Here is a 12706-nt window from a genome sequence, read left to right on the forward strand (position 1 = left end):
CTTTAATGACCAGTCTTTGCATGAAATCGAAATTTAAAGCATTCTTGAATAGACGTGTGAAATAAGAGAGCACTTGTAATGTTGAGAAGGAGAATTCCTAACATCCCAGCCACACATATTACAATAAAAAAGTGTAAGGGTTCGTTTTTCTTTTTTAGACACAACATTAATTATAAATAAGAGATAATGATGCCAGGGAAAGTGTAGGGGATGTAAGTATAAGTAATTATAATGTACTGAATGTGAGAAAAGAAAAGTGGGTGAAAAGATAATTTGCCACCGGCTGGATCCGAACCTGCCACTTTCGAATAACACGTCCGTTGCTCTATATACCTCTGAGATACCTCGGTCATCTTCCCGTTCTTTTACATTTCTATTTAACATTATAACATTTCCACTCCATCGTTCTTGCTACTGCTTTCCTAGTTAAAAAAAACATATTTTTACATGCGAATAAGATCATTTCTATCCAATGGTAAAATTATCAAATGCTTACGTGAAAATGTAAACTGCGAACCATATACCAGGGAAGGTATAGGGAATGTAAGTAGTCTTGTAAAATAAATGTGAAAATAGAAAAGCGGGCCAAAACACAACTTCCCATTGGCAGCATCCGAAGCTGCGACCTTCGAATAATGCATCCGATGCTGTTACATTGAGCTGTGGTGGCGTTCCTCCCTCCGTCCACTTTATGGAGTGTGTACGTATGCTCAACCAAGTGTCTAACAAATGAAACTACTCCTCAAGTTTACACTTTCCTCCATTCATAGCGAGGGTCTCAATCTGACAGACTTCGTGCCTTCAGGTGGTATGCGAGCGAAAATAATCAGCTGATATGTCTCGTAATAAGATCACGTAGTACGTGATGCCAAACAGGGAAAGAGACAGTGTGCTGCACTCACCATAATGGCAACAGGTGGCGCTGACTGACGCTTCTGTGTTTAAATGCACATACACAATCTATTTGGCTTTTCGGCTGGTGTCAACATAGAATCCCGGCTGCGGCGGCTGCATTTCTGATGGAGGCAGTAATGTTATAGGCCCGTGTTCTCAGATTTGGGCACACGTTAAAGAGCCCCAGGTGGTCTAAATTTTCGGAGCCCTCCGCTACGGCGTCTCTCATAATAATATAGTTCCTTTGGGACGTTTAACCCCACATATCAATCAATCAATAGAAGCAGCATGTGTTGTTTCCCAAAAAGCTTCTGGTTACTTCCAATCATCACTCTCTTACGCTGAATAAAAAAAAGCTTGTTTTTTTTAGTTGTGTGGGAGTAAATAAAAAAATCTTTGTTCGCTTTTTGGTAAAATAAAGGCACCTGATGTTAACGACTAACTCGTGTAATCTTCTGTGTAGCTTAAACAAAGTTTAGTTGAATTATTTGGCCAGAGAAATGGAAGAAAAGTTCTAAAAAAAGTGGGCTACTAGCTAAAGCCTTTGTTGCCCGCCAATGCTCCTGATTGATTGATATGTGGGGTTTAACGTCCCAAAACCACCATATGATTATGAGAGAAGCCCTAGTGGAGGGCTCCGGAAATTTCGACCACCTGGGGTTCTTTAACGTGCACCCAAATCTGAGCACGCGGGCCTACAACATTTCCGCCTCCATCGGAAATGCAGCCGCCGCAGCCGGGATTCGAACCCGCGACCTGCGGGTCAGCAGCCGAGTACCTTAGCCACTAGATCACCGCGGCGGGCGTTGTCACACCATGAATTGCACTTCGTTTCGATAATACTGATGTCTGTACCCTAACGTGGGTGATGACGTTACGTCAGATTAAAAAATTCCCTTGAGTTCTCGGGTAGTCGACGTTCTTGATAGGCCCAGGATGGGCACCAAACTACTTCAATTATAAAAACCCGTAATTTACTTTGTAAAGACTGGCTTAAAGCTACTAGAAAAAAAAAAGAATGCGGCATAGCAGATTACTCGCCAACTGCTTCGCTTAAAACCAATTTCTGCAATGTGTAAGATTCACAGAACTTTTTAAACATTTTAATTATCTATTACCATCTCTGTTGTAACATACAAAACTACGTTCTTTTTTCCATTTTTTTAGGTGGTAGACAAGAGCAAATAAGAACACTAAAAGGTAAGGTAAAAGTTCCTAAGTGTCTGATTTGCATCACACAAGGCACTAAGTCATTTTCGAAAAGGAAATCCTACTATTAAAGTTAAATAAAGAAAGCTGTTTTCTCGTGAGAGGTGAACTTTAATGAAATACACTAAAGCAAGACATTCTGCTATGCGATTCCTCTCGTCATCAGTCTCAGCAAACATAGCAGCTTATGTTAAGCTCGAAAGAGGGAACAGAAAGAGCTTCACACAGGTAGGGTTTAGGGATGGCAACTTACGGCTACTGAAGGATGTGGCTGCAAAAAAAAAAAATCCTAATTAGCGGCACGTTCCCGTGAAGGCTTCAATAATTCGCACCACCTGCAAAATCTCCCCCAAACTACTTCCTCAAGAAAGCGGTGAGTGGCAGCGAGTGTAATCATTTCTTTCGAGGCGCCTGTTCTGGATATATGAGTACGAGAAGGCTGACAGCGTCTCTATAGGGGAAACGGTGGCGCACATCAGGTATCGCTTTGTTGAAGCTGGCTGCATAGCACACTCAGCGTAAATTGGACGCTTCTGTCAAATGTTGGTGGGAATCGAGGAGAAGTGCTCGTGAAAGTTTAGGCACCTCTACAACTCAAGCTTGAGAGGCTCTCGTCTCATTTCCTGGTTATGCGACATATTAAAGTTTCCCGGTGTAGCCTATTCGTTTGATACAATAAAAAAAGTGAAAGTGAAGGGTTTAAGCCCAGCTGCACTAGAAAGGTGCGCATGCGTTCCTTTCGTTCGCACACCTTTCTGGTTCAGCCGTGCTTTAAGTTATATTGGCGAAATCTGTTGCATGCAGATCAACAACTGCTTGTGCTGTCAACAGTACTGTAAAACTACTGATTATTTCTCGGCTGGCAAGTGCAAGATATTTTATTATCAGGCAATAAATTTGTCATTACGCGTTTATAGGTGAACTCATATAGTTCTTGAGCTTGAGAGAAAGCCAATCTTTTTTTTTCTTTTACCCTTTTCTTTAGTGCAGCCTACTAGCAAACCGTAGGCCACAATGCTGGTTTACCTCCCTACCTTTGTTTCGCTTCCCTCTCTCTCTCTTTCTGCATCTTTTGAGTGGGCTGATATTGATGAGGGAGAAAAGATTTATGGAAGTGAACCTCGTTAGAGAAGGCTGGAGGTTTTCTTACTCCAGGAACCCTCTGATCAGGACCATTCGTAAACAAAATTGATTTCACAAATCATATACACTAGTTCTTTTTCGAAATTGCCAGCTATAATTGCACACGGAGGGGCACGTTGGTAAAGATCATTTCTGAGGGCCGAGCGGCATTCATCGAAGCTTCTTCTTAAAGGGACACTAAAGAGCAAAACAATTTTTCTCGTATTAGTAAACCACAATTCCACAATCCCGAAAGCACCACTATCACACGACTCTTGGTAAGCGAGTAAACGCGCGATAAGAAAATACAGACAAATACATAAGATAATACATAAGATAATACATAAGATAATACATAAGATAATACATAAGATAAGAAATACAGACAAAAGAAGAGACTCTGAAAAGCACTCGGGCGCGAAGTGCGCTTTTCGGAACCTTTTCTTTTTTTCTTCTTTCAAGTTTGCGCCAACGATTTTTTACACAGCTACCCACCAACTAGCCCGACAGCATACGTTACGAAGAAAATACAGCTGGAGACGCCATCTTGAGATTCCCGCAGCATACACCGCCAATTCGTAAATTTTTAAGCCGTTTAGTGGGTATCACGTGGCTGCTGATAGATAAAAAGTGAAATACATTGTCATCTTTTGGTGTTGTAGACCTAACATGCGAAGTTGCCCAAAATTTCATCAAGCGAATGTCGCGGAAATACGAAAAATAATGACAGCAAAAAAAAATTACAGGAGAGGATACAGGTATGGCCCGTCTCACTAATTCATCTCTCTATTTTGTGCCGGGTTATACCATCATTCTGTAAATAAAAAAATGTTGACATACTTATTTTATTGTAAAGAATGTATTAAAATTGTATGTATTGTAAAAAAATGTTGGTATACCTAATTGATAAGGAAGGCTGTGCGTATTATTATTTGTTCGCTTCGAAGCGCACGCATGATTATAAACGAGCCAGTCACCACGTACTGCTTTATTGCACATATACCTGGCAAAATGCCTTACCCTTGAGACCTTTGAGTGGAATAAAATACGCCAGAATATTCGATGAGCTTCATTTTCCCCTCTTCACCATCTGCATTTGTTTGACGCTTAACTCTTTGCACAAGCATGACAGGAGAGTTGTGCTATAGCTGCCCCTTTAATTCACCTTCGTGGGCCTCGTGAAATGGAGTAATGGACCGTCGCGGCATGAATGGGAAATTGATCATGGCAGTGTACCGCCGCACACGTGGTCGGTGAAGGCACCAAAGCAGCGTTCTTTCCCTTGCATCTTCCGCTATTGGAAGCTGTTTGCAGTGCCGGGGAAATGCCGTGCGTATTATTATTTGTTCTGTGGTCGACTCGTATTCTAGCTGCTATTTCATCACTCCTATTTTCGATAGCATCGGGGCGCGTTTATCTTTAGAAAAATGCGGCAATGATCGTGACTAACGCGTAAAGAATGATTTCGGGGCACCGCGTCACGATGCACATTTATGCGCAGTATGTAAACCATCCATCACGTCGGTATAAACGATTTGGCGCTGCGCTGTCAAGCATGGAGACCCAGGTTACGCAAGTTCCCGACTCTTCGTTTTTTGTTTGTCTCTTGTTTGTTTTTCATTTCTCTTCTGTCTCCTTTTCTTCCCTCCTGTCTTCCTTTTTTGTCCCCTTCGCGAAGAAGCATTTAGGTGTTGGCAAGCAAAGAAAAAACAATTCCTCTGAAAAAAAAAACCTTTTTTCATTCATTCTGAATCAGTATATTTGAAACCTAGGTTACGCAAGCACCGCTTTGGAAGGTACTTCCTTAATGCAGCCGACGGACTGGTGGTTCACCCCGCCGCGGTGGTCTAGTGGCTAAGGTACTCGGCTGCTAACCCGCAGGTCGGGGAATCGGATCCCGGCGGCGGCGACTGAATTTTCGATGGAGGCGAAAATGCCGTAAGCTCGTGCACTATAGATTTAGGGTGCACATTAAAGAACCCCAGAAGGTTGAAGTTTCCAGAGCCCTCCACTACAGTGTCTCTCAAACCCACATTGTGGTTTTAAGACGTTAAACCTAACATATCAATTAATCGGACAGCCGGTTCCGAACCACTGTAATCGGGGGCGTCATATACAGAAGCTTCCCCGGTCACCCCTTTCGCCCCCTAAAAAGTCAGATGCTTTAATAATTGCCATAAGGTATTCGGGAGAATATGCTGAATATACAACTTTTGGAGATAATGTGGGCCGAATATGTCGGTATAATATTGAAATGAGTGCGGGGAATATCACTCCCGTTGAATATGCAGTTCTGTAATCTTGCTTCATTGGGAAAGTTGATGCGGTCATACGCTCGAAGGTTGACTGCGGTATGTCAGAAATCCCGAACTATATTGTAGGTTCCCCGCTGGGGGAGCGTCGTCACATGCGTACTTGTTGAAACTTTATCTACTTTGTGGGCCCAGGAATAGGAGCGGACTAAATGCCGCTGACCTGAAAGCACTTGCGCAGTGTCGTATAAATATTTTGTATGTATGAAATGAAGGGAACTAAAAAAATTAATAGCTGGAAACAATATACAGTGCTACAAGGTGGGAATATAGTGTCAAATACGTACGAGTTTCGATAAATCGATAGCCTATGTGCTTTTTATGCGAATAAAAGGAAAATATGGCTGCTTAAGGAGAAGATTGGTGTCAATCCCAGCAAGGAGAAATAAAACTCAACACTGAGCATTCAGACGCTCAAAAAACAAGCACGATGAGTAGAACAAATACATTTAAAGCTATTCGTAAAAGCGAAACAAGAGGTAAGGAAATGCATAGCTTCTTTTCTGATGGCACGCGATAAAATGTTCCAACAAAAGTAGTTGTAAAACCACACAAAAATGAACAAGACAGGAAGAGGGCAGACTGAATTTACGTGGGCATGGACACGCAAGTTGAAGACTGAAGACGGACCTTACACTTCTGTTCAAACTAAGTAAAACTTTTTTTCCTGTGCTCATGTAGCTGCATACTTGAGGAATGTGCTCGACAGACATGTTCGTTCCATTCCCCTTCAAATAAGCGTTCTCGGAATAGTCTTATTTCTTCTCCTGTTCATAAGTAAATGCAGGGGAAACCGTTGTTTGGCGAACGGGAGCTGGCGTAACTAAGAACTACCTTTGTCGAGCTCCAGCCATCGTCAATGGATCAATGATGACACGTTTGCAGACATAGGTGCAAAAAATAGCTGCCCGGACTGGCTGCTGCCATGCCATTACAGTCCTATGCCGAGTCGGCGGACAATGCCGTATAGCGTTATGGCGGAAATAAAACCCCCCCTTGAGCTCGACTATGAAGACACCATTAGGCGTGGACAGAGAGAGGGAGTAATGTGAGTGCTCTTCCTAAGCATTAAAGTCTAAATACTCGCTTGCCCGCGAAGATATCTGTAGGGCCTTGTGGGTGAAGGTGAAGTGGTTAAGGTCGTGGATCGATAAAAACCGTCCCCACATTTTCGCGCATATGTGAGTAAAAGTGACGTCACTCATCGCCATCTACTACTATAGGCTTGACGGCAGCTTACTTTTTTTGGCAGTTGTTTCATAGGTGTGCTCAATAAAACTTCATGCAATGTCTGGTATGTCCTTGTGTTCCAAGTGCGCAACCATAGTTACCTACATAACAAGTGTGCAGACATGATCTAGATAAGAACCAGCTATCGCGGTAGAAGATACGACTGCCCGATTATCGTATACATTACCCCATATGTTACCGACAAAAAGCACAAGCAAACAAACGAACTGAAAAGAACCACAAATCAACACAGCAAATAGTCCTGGCTCATTAAGCTCATACTACCTTAAACGTCGTGCGTAACAGAAGAATGTGATCTTTCAATGCTGTTCTGACATCACACACTCAGCATATCCTTAATAATGAAATTCGCACGTAAAAAGAAATGAGATTGCTATCCTCATGGAAGTGTCACGGCGTTGTCAAGATGCATTCGCCTTAGTGGGCCACGACCGCGGTCCTGCCACTGTCGTAGCAAAAAAACTTGCATGTGTCTGAGTTACACTTCACCTGTCTCTTCAATATTTAGTTATTGTAATTACATGGGCAAAGCTTCACGGAAGCACCTGAAGTTTTACAAAATAAGGTGCAGTTTGAGGAACTCGTCTAGTAATCAAGTCTTCTAGATCCCGTGAATTCGTAAATTGTGCAGTATAGTGCACAGTGAATGGGCGAGATAATCTTTAGAGAAGTCTATAAAACAAAGTCAGCTGAGTGAGTTTTGTTTTTTTAAAAAATCAGTTGAAATTCCTTTGGATGTAAAAGTTAGCAATGGCAACTTCAGGCATTTCTAAAGAAATAATAATAATAATAATAATAATAATAATAATAATAATAATAATAATAATAATAATAATAATAATAATAATAATAATAATTGAAGTTCTACGTACAAAAACCTTGATAGGATTTTGAGATATGCGGTAGTGGAGTGCTCCGGAAATGTCTACAATCTGATGCTCTTGAACGTGAACTGACATCGCACAGAACGTGGGCTTCTAGCATTTCGCCTCCACTGAGACCTGGCCACCGCCGGAATCGAACTTGTGACTTGCGGGTCAGTGGCCGAGTGCAATAACCACTGCTCGGATGGAGAAAGAAAGAAAGAAAGAAAGAAAGAAAGGGAAGTAAGAAAGAGAGAAAGAAAGAAAAAAAGAAAGAAGGAAAGAAAGAAAGAAAGGAAGGAAGACAGACGTGGGAAGGCGGGGAGATCAGCCACTGAATTCGTTAGTTTTGTTAAATTCTTCGTCTAAATATTACATCATTGTCAGGTGTGATAAAAACAATGCAAATTGAATTCCACGATTATCTCACCTTTATCTCTAAGGAGTTTCAAACGCACCTTCGGATACATCGGAATTATATAGGCATATTTTTATCACAACCATGCCACTCGATGCAAGATAAAAACAACGCCCTTTCGCTGTGAAATACCGAGAACATCTTAGGCGGAAATTATCTCTGTCTCTGGTCAGCCGGCTTCCTTAATGATATGCTTGGCCGGCATTTCAGTGTTTGTGCTGAACATTTACGACAGGAGTTTCACAAATCAAGCGTGATATAGTTTACCTGAGCTGTCTTTACACAGAAGTGAATGATCACCTAAAACCGCAAAAATGTTTTTGATCACGCCGTTCGTATACAGCGAAATAGTCCGTATATGCACGCCAAAAAGGGAGTATTCAAATGGGTTTCGCTGTGCATACAGTCAGGAAGATACCTTGGTCATTCGTAGTTTGCATACGGAAATCACCAGGACTGATTGATTGATATGTGGGGTTTAACGTCCCAAAACCGTATGATTATGAGAGACGCCGTATTGTAGGGCTGCGGAAATTTCGACCTCTTGGGATTCTTTAAGCGCCCAAATCTGAGCACACGGGCCTACAACATTTCCGCCTCCATCTGAAATGGAGCCACTGCAGCCGGGATTTGATCGTGCGACCTGCGGGTAAGCATCCGAGTACCTTAGCCACTAGACCACCATGGCGGGGCGGAAATCACCGGGCTCACAGGATAATAGAGACCTGTTTGTAAAAGAACGCAAGCAGTACGTGACGCATTCTAACACGCAGGTGTCCTTTTCTTTAGCCAGACACAAAATCGAGTGCTCCCCCTCGAAGAAAGCAACTGCATAAAAAATTGTTGGGAGAACAATTCATGTATCCGTATACCCACCTAATAACTTTATGTATATATGTTGATTCTGAGTGTTCCATGATCAGGTAGTAAGATCAGTGCATAGGCATGTTATTTCCTTAATAAACGTTCTTTTGAGGCGCCCGCATTTTGTATACCTTATCGAGTAATTTTCGCTTTTACCATGAACTATTTCACGTTATTAGTGTACTTACAAAAAAAAACTACTTCGTAAAACGTAAATATTAGTCCCCTACGTTATCGTTGTTCCGACAACATGACGATCATATATGTTTTCAAGCTTTCTTGGTATTTCAGCACGAATAAGTCTTAAATTCGAACTTGGCCGCACGTGCCCATGGTTTGTTTTTGCATCAACTCTCGCAAATGTCTTGTGCCCAACAGTGTTACATAAAGCCGCATAAAAGAAGTATGCTGCTGTTGCCTTTCTGTAAGAGAGTGCTCGAGCGTTAATCCTTCCGTTCAGGGACGGAATTACGTACAACTGTGGCGCGCTGTTTTTGTTTCGCTCTACCTGGCGTAAAGTTTGCGTCAACACCAACGCACGCAGAGGCACAATCAAGCAGCGTTTTCTGAAAAGCTAATTCAAACGCGTTTGAATAAGCTTTTACCAGGAAGCCCCCACCTTTTTTTTTCTGGAAAAAGGATAGCATTGCCTGCTCCTATACGAATTATTGTTTTTCGGGGGACATAATCTGATGAATGCGCAGAAATGGAGAGGGCTTAGTCGCGCTGAGCTTTCAGAACTAAAAGGAAGGTGGGGGGAGATTAGGGCTCTGCTCGCGTCTCCTATTGGTTCCTTCCGTCGTTTATTGTGCTGGGGCTTAGCACGATCGCGGGAGTTTGTATACAAGAAGTCAGGAAATTGCATCTTCGGGAGACGACGTCGTACCGCTTAAGGGCGGCTCTACGGTGACGCAGCACCAGTAGAAAAATATTGGTAATACACTAAGAAGTTTGGCTCTGGCTACAGCTACATGCGACGGCTGCCATAAGCTCATGCATGCGGCTATCATGTAGGCAGCTATCATGCAGGCGGCTTAGATTATTCGAACGAATATTACTGTATACGAATTTGCCTTGATTAGAATTTGAATTGTTGAAATTTTTGAAGTGTTCGAAATGAACCATAATAAACGTATATTAAGGCACGTGTAAATTTATGTCAAAGTGGTTTCATTGTAGTCAAGGGGTACTAAACCGCGAAAGCACCTATTCAAATGTACGCAAGTTCGCTTGTAACTTTTTGTAAATGGCGTTTTGCTGCAGTGAAGAAGTGATATACTATAAAAACGTCTTTCATGAAATTCGGAAGTTTACCTTCAAAGTCAAATGAACATATTACTCTCACATCAATTTTTCATTTTTTTGCATTTTATAGTTTTTATACTATGATATGCTCTAACTGCTTAAAATTCTAGAGCGTAACATATTTTACGGGGTTATCACTGGAATTGATTGATTGATTGATATGTGGGGTTTAACGTCCCAAAACCACTATATGATTATAAGAGACGCCGTAGTGGAGGGCTCCGGAAATTTAGACCACCTGGGGTTCTTTAACGTGAACCCAAATCTGAGCACACGGGCCTACAACATTTCCGCCTCCATCGGAAATGCAGCCGCCGCAGCCGGGATTCGAACCCGCGCCCTGCGGGTCAGCAGCCGAGTACCTTAGCCACTAGACCACCGCGGCGGGGCTATCACTGGAATTCTACCGAAAGTGAGATTCTGCTACTATTCTAAGTTGATTTCACTTCCCGTTCCAAAAAGAAATTGATTTATACATGCCTTTGCTACACACACACACACACACACACACACACACACACACACACACACACACACACACACACACATATATATATATATATATATATATATATATATATATATATATATATATAGTGAATAAAATTGGCCGATTTGTCATGACCTAACTTACACAATAATAACTGATATATACCATATACCATTCGAAATCGATCAAAGTTATTCGACAAAAATCACCATTTTCTTCGATTTCACTTTGAGTCTAGAAGTCACTATTTGTACAAGCCTATAGTTAAATGCATACAGGTCATTTAGGAATCGCGAGTTTTCGAGGTTTTGAAAAGTCAAGGGACAGTGGGGTGATTGAGTGCAGATGAAAAAACTCCTAATAATGGCGAGGGGCAATGGCCAGAAAAATTTTTGTCATTACAATTCATTATCTTACGCTCTACATAGTCACGCAATCACGTATAAGCAGTCATCGTGTGGCAGGCCGTTTTAGTTACCTCTATCACGTCACGTTACAAAGGAACGATGTGGACACAGTGCGGGAAATGTCGCAATCTTGAAGAGCCAGTAAGAAACACGGAACCACGCTAGCTTACAGACACGCTAATAATATATACACTGACATTTGCGTCACTTTCATTTATATTTTTGTCTCACATGTCTTTACTATAATATCGAGATAACTAATGCTTGTATTTGTTCTTTCATTAGAAAACTGTGCCATCAGTTTCGTATTGTTCTAGCGGCTTGTTCAAGTTTGATGATGCATTAATTCAATAGAAAAAATAATACCAATTAAAAACGCTGACGCCACTAAATAACAGACAATAAAGAATTTCGAAACAAAAGCGCGAGAAATAATTATCAAGAAAACTGGTACTTTGTTGGAAGTTTCGAAGCCGCGGTTCATTAGAAACTTTCAGTGTTAATCAATTCGTTGTTCATAGATTTTGTTTACTGTTTTAATGTATTAAGGTAAAACAAGGCTCGCTTGGAAGGTTTTATTGTATGCGTCAAGAACTTAATTGTTCCAGAAATGTGGCGAAGGGTGACAAAGGATAGCAGCGCTCTAATTGAATGCGAAATCAGGTAAATTCTTCAGAAAGACTGTTCTCTCTGGGAATGACGTTTATACCGGAGCTAATGAGACAAAAATGTTTCTAGAAAGAAAAAAAGAAAGACCACTATGTCTCAGCGCATTGTCGTAAGTTAGAAAGTTACCTAACTGTAGATATAATACGGGAATAACACAACTTAATACTTTATAGGTGTTTGTAGCCACACTTATTGATACTTGAATACCTAAGTAAACACATCTCAAACAAAGAGGGAAGGAAACGAAAAAAAAAACCACTGCATATCTACGGAGTGAACGATGATGAGTTGGGCGAAGCGGCTGTCCGTCTATGTGTCCATCCGTCCTTACGTCCTGACGAACGGACGGTCGAACAGAAGCACGGATACACGGATGGAAGCACAGATAGAAGCACGGATAGGCGAAAACACGGATGGACGGACAGAAGAACAGATGGATGCACAGACGGAAAGACAGAAGCACGGACAGCTTGATGCACGGAGGAACGCGCGGACTCACAGACCGATGGATACACGGGCGGGCGGACAGACAGAAGTACGGATGGAAGCACGAATGGACGGACGGGTGAACGCACGCACGCACAGACGGTTGGACACACGGATGAACGGATGGACGCTTCGCCCTGCTCATCATCATTCACTCCGTGAATATGCTGTGAAAACCACTAACGTCATCTTTTTATATTATTCCCAAGGACATATGCACACAACGCCGCGTCTATTGAAACACTCATAGTTATGAGTTGGCTACATTATTACATGGAGGAGGGAACGACCCGCGGCCTAATAAGCTTCGCCTCTAATATTTTCGTTTATAAACGATTTGGCTCTTTGCAAACCCAAACAGGCCAGTAGCGTAGCCTGTGGGGAATCAAAAGCATGCACTTACCGGTAAGATGGTA

Source organism: Rhipicephalus microplus, unplaced genomic scaffold (genome assembly GCF_043290135.1).
Source record: "Rhipicephalus microplus isolate Deutch F79 unplaced genomic scaffold, USDA_Rmic scaffold_83, whole genome shotgun sequence".
NCBI classification, from domain to species: domain Eukaryota; kingdom Metazoa; phylum Arthropoda; class Arachnida; order Ixodida; family Ixodidae; genus Rhipicephalus; species Rhipicephalus microplus.